Below are 5,000 nucleotides of genomic sequence, written 5' to 3' on the forward strand. Positions count from 1 at the left end.
AAATATGGTTCAAAATGAATTTAAAGGCACCCCTCTCATTGTTGCCCGCTATGGGAGCACCCCACTAAGGCCCTGTCTCGGTCGGGCCCGTCCTGAGTGCTTTATAGACACTTTAAGAAATCGCGATGGATGCAGATTGCTATTAATCCTCCGTGCAACTGGTGATTGAAAATGTGCAACTGGTGATTGAAAACGTGCACCTGGTCACCCAAAACACGGTTCTCTATGCGGTTAGCGGTGTTCCATCTATTCATGTCCGCTTATGGCGCACCCTACTACGGACCTTTAGCAATGGGGGCCGGCCCGAATTATTTATGGAAGGTCTGATGATGATTTTTTTTTTTTTTTCACCATCTCTTTCTCTCTCTGCCGGGGCCGGCCAAGAGTGCTTTATGGACGGTTTAAAACATGACTATGGATGCAAATGCTCATTTTCCTCCGTGCACCTGGTGATTGAAAACGTGCATCTGGTAACCCAAAAATTATAAAAGGGTTTTAAATACTTTTACCCGTCATTCTATTGATATAGCCCGCTAGGGGAGTGCCCCACTACGGCCCTCTCTCTGTCAGGGCCGTCCTTGGGTGCTTTTTACACACTTTAAGAAATCACGATGGATGCAGATTGCTATTAATCCTCCGTGCAACTGGTGATTGAAAACGTGCATCTGGTAACCCAAAATTTCAAATATGGTTCAAAATGAATTTAAAGGCACCCCTCTCATTGTTGCCCGCTATGGGAGCACCCCACTAAGGCCCTGTCTCGGTCGGGCCCGTCCTGAGTGCTTTATAGACACTTTAAGAAATCGCGATGGATGCAGATTGCTATTAATCCTCCGTGCAACTGGTGATTGAAAATGTGCAACTGGTGATTGAAAACGTGCACCTGGTCACCCAAAACACGGTTCTCTATGCGGTTAGCGGTGTTCCATCTATTCATGTCCGCTTATGGCGCACCCTACTACGGACCTTTAGCAATGGGGGCCGGCCCGAATTATTTATGGAAGGTCTGATGATGATTTTTTTTTTTTTTCACCATCTCTTTCTCTCTCTGCCGGGGCCGGCCAAGAGTGCTTTATGGACGGTTTAAAACATGACTATGGATGCAAATGCTCATTTTCCTCCGTGCACCTGGTGATTGAAAACGTGCATCTGGTAACCCAAAAATTATAAAAGGGTTTTAAATACTTTTACCCGTCATTCTATTGATATAGCCCGCTAGGGGAGTGCCCCACTACGGCCCTCTCTCTGTCAGGGCCGTCCTTGGGTGCTTTTTACACACTTTAAGAAATCACGATGGATGCAGATTGCTATTAATCCTCCGTGCAACTGGTGATTGAAAACGTGCATCTGGTAACCCAAAATTTCAAATATGGTTCAAAATGAATTTAAAGGCACCCCTCTCATTGTTGCCCGCTATGGGAGCACCCCACTAAGGCCCTGTCTCGGTCGGGCCCGTCCTGAGTGCTTTATAGACACTTTAAGAAATCGCGATGGATGCAGATTGCTATTAATCCTCCGTGCAACTGGTGATTGAAAATGTGCAACTGGTGATTGAAAACGTGCACCTGGTCACCCAAAACACGGTTCTCTATGCGGTTAGCGGTGTTCCATCTATTCATGTCCGCTTATGGCGCACCCTACTACGGACCTTTAGCAATGGGGGCCGGCCCGAATTATTTATGGAAGGTCTGATGATGATTTTTTTTTTTTTTCACCATCTCTTTCTCTCTCTGCCGGGGCCGGCCAAGAGTGCTTTATGGACGGTTTAAAACATGACTATGGATGCAAATGCTCATTTTCCTCCGTGCACCTGGTGATTGAAAACGTGCATCTGGTAACCCAAAAATTATAAAAGGGTTTTAAATACTTTTACCCGTCATTCTATTGATATAGCCCGCTAGGGGAGTGCCCCACTACGGCCCTCTCTCTGTCAGGGCCGTCCTTGGGTGCTTTTTACACACTTTAAGAAATCACGATGGATGCAGATTGCTATTAATCCTCCGTGCAACTGGTGATTGAAAACGTGCATCTGGTAACCCAAAATTTCAAATATGGTTCAAAATGAATTTAAAGGCACCCCTCTCATTGTTGCCCGCTATGGGAGCACCCCACTAAGGCCCTGTCTCGGTCGGGCCCGTCCTGAGTGCTTTATAGACACTTTAAGAAATCGCGATGGATGCAGATTGCTATTAATCCTCCGTGCAACTGGTGATTGAAAATGTGCAACTGGTGATTGAAAACGTGCACCTGGTCACCCAAAACACGGTTCTCTATGCGGTTAGCGGTGTTCCATCTATTCATGTCCGCTTATGGCGCACCCTACTACGGACCTTTAGCAATGGGGGCCGGCCCGAATTATTTATGGAAGGTCTGATGATGATTTTTTTTTTTTTTCACCATCTCTTTCTCTCTCTGCCGGGGCCGGCCAAGAGTGCTTTATGGACGGTTTAAAACATGACTATGGATGCAAATGCTCATTTTCCTCCGTGCACCTGGTGATTGAAAACGTGCATCTGGTAACCCAAAAATTATAAAAGGGTTTTAAATACTTTTACCCGTCATTCTATTGATATAGCCCGCTAGGGGAGTGCCCCACTACGGCCCTCTCTCTGTCAGGGCCGTCCTTGGGTGCTTTTTACACACTTTAAGAAATCACGATGGATGCAGATTGCTATTAATCCTCCGTGCAACTGGTGATTGAAAACGTGCATCTGGTAACCCAAAAATTATAAAACGGTTTTAAATACTTTTACCGGTCATTCTATTGATATAGCCCGCTATGGGAGCACCCCACTAAGGCCCTGTCTCGGTCGGGGCCGTCCTTCAGTGCTTTATATACAGTTTCATATATTACGATGGATGCAGATTGTGATTGTTTTCCAAAAGACCCGTGTGCATCTGGTAACCCAAAAATTATAAAACTGTTTTAAATCATTTTACCGGTCATTCTATTGATATAGCCCGCTAGGGGAGTACCCTACTACGGCCCTCTCTCGGTCAGGCCCGTCCTTAGGTGCTTTATATACAGTTTAAGATATTACGATGGATGCAGATTGTGATTGTTTTCCAAAAGACCCGTGTGCATCTGGTAACCCAAAAATTAAAATATGGTTCAAAACCCGGGTAACACCACTCTATTTACGGACATGACAGTAGAGCTTACCCCCTGGAGCTATTGACCTCCAGGCTTGTAGGCCCTTACTCACCACCCGGGTATCACCCCTCTATTTCGGGGATGATACCAGCAGGGGACCCCCCCCACCTCCACAACCTCGCATACCAGGTGAACCAGGGCACCCACACTTAAGCACCCCTCCTCGGACATTAAAGCAGATAACCGCGCTGTTATGAACCGCGTGCACCTGGTCACCCAAATGGAACTTGTGCACCTGGTCACCCAAAAGGACCGGCGTGCACCTGGTCACCCAAAGGCCGGCGTGCACCTGGTCACCCAAAAGGACCATGTGCACCTGGTCACCCAAAGGCCGGCGTGCACCTGGTCACCCAAAAGGACCGTGTGCACCTGGTCACCCAAAGGCCGGCGTGCACCTGGTCACCCAAAGGACCATGTGCACCTGGTCACCCAAAAGGACCATGTGCACCTGGTCACCCAAAGGCCGGCGTGCACCTGGTCACCCAAAAGGACCATGTGCACCTGGTCACCCAAAGGCCGGCGTGCACCTGGTCACCCAAAGGACCATGTGCACCTGGTCACCCAAAAGGACCATGTGCACCTGGTCACCCAAAGGCCGGCGTGCACCTGGTCACCCAAAGGACCATGTGCACCTGGTCACCCAAAGGCCGGCGTGCACCTGGTCACCCAAAGGACCATGTGCACCTGGTCACCCAAAGGCCGGCGTGCACCTGGTCACCCAAAGGACCATGTGCACCTGGTCACCCAAAAGGACCATGTGCACCTGGTCACCCAAAGGCCGGCGTGCACCTGGTCACCCAAAGGACCATGTGCACCTGGTCACCCAAAGGCCGGCGTGCACCTGGTCACCCAAAGGACCATGTGCACCTGGTCACCCAAAGGCCGGCGTGCACCTGGTCACCCAAAGGACCATGTGCACCTGGTCACCCAAAAGGACCATGTGCACCTGGTCACCCAAAGGCCGGCGTGCACCTGGTCACCCAAAGGACCATGTGCACCTGGTCACCCAAAAGAACCGTGTGCACCTGGTCACCCAAAGGCCGGCGTGCACCTGGTCACCCAAAGGACCATGTGCACCTGGTCACCCAAAAGGACCATGTGCACCTGGTCACCCAAAGGCCGGCGTGCACCTGGTCACCCAAAGGACCATGTGCACCTGGTCACCCAAAAGAACCGTGTGCACCTGGTCACCCAAAGGCCGGCGTGCACCTGGTCACCCAAAGGACCATGTGCACCTGGTCACCCAAAAGGACCATGTGCACCTGGTCACCCAAAGGCCGGCGTGCACCTGGTCACCCAAAGGACCATGTGCACCTGGTCACCCAAAAGAACCGTGTGCACCTGGTCACCCAAAGGCCGGCGTGCACCTGGTCACCCAAAGGACCATGTGCACCTGGTCACCCAAAAGAACCGTGTGCACCTGGTCACCCAAAGGCCGGCGTGCACCTGGTCACCCAAAGGACCATGTGCACCTGGTCACCCAAAAGCCGGCGTGCACCTGGTCACCCAAATGGAACTTGTGCACCTGGTCACCCAAAAGCCGGCGTGCACCTGGTCACCCAAATGGAACTTGTGCACCTGGTCACCCAAAAGCCGGCGTGCACCTGGTCACCCAAATGGAACTTGTGCACCTGGTCACCCAAAAGACCGGCGTGCACCTGGTCACCCAAAAGCCGGCGTGCACCTGGTCACCCAAATGGAACTTGTGCACCTGGTCACCCAAAAATTATAAAACTGTCCAAAATGCATTTACCGGTCATTTTATTTATATAGCCCGCTAGGGGAGTAGCCCACTACGGCCCTCTCTTGGTCGGGGCCGTGCTTAGTGCTTTATGGACACTTTAAG

This window comes from Oncorhynchus mykiss, unplaced genomic scaffold, assembly GCF_013265735.2.
Source record: "Oncorhynchus mykiss isolate Arlee unplaced genomic scaffold, USDA_OmykA_1.1 un_scaffold_60, whole genome shotgun sequence".
Taxonomy (NCBI): Eukaryota; Metazoa; Chordata; class Actinopteri; order Salmoniformes; family Salmonidae; genus Oncorhynchus; species Oncorhynchus mykiss.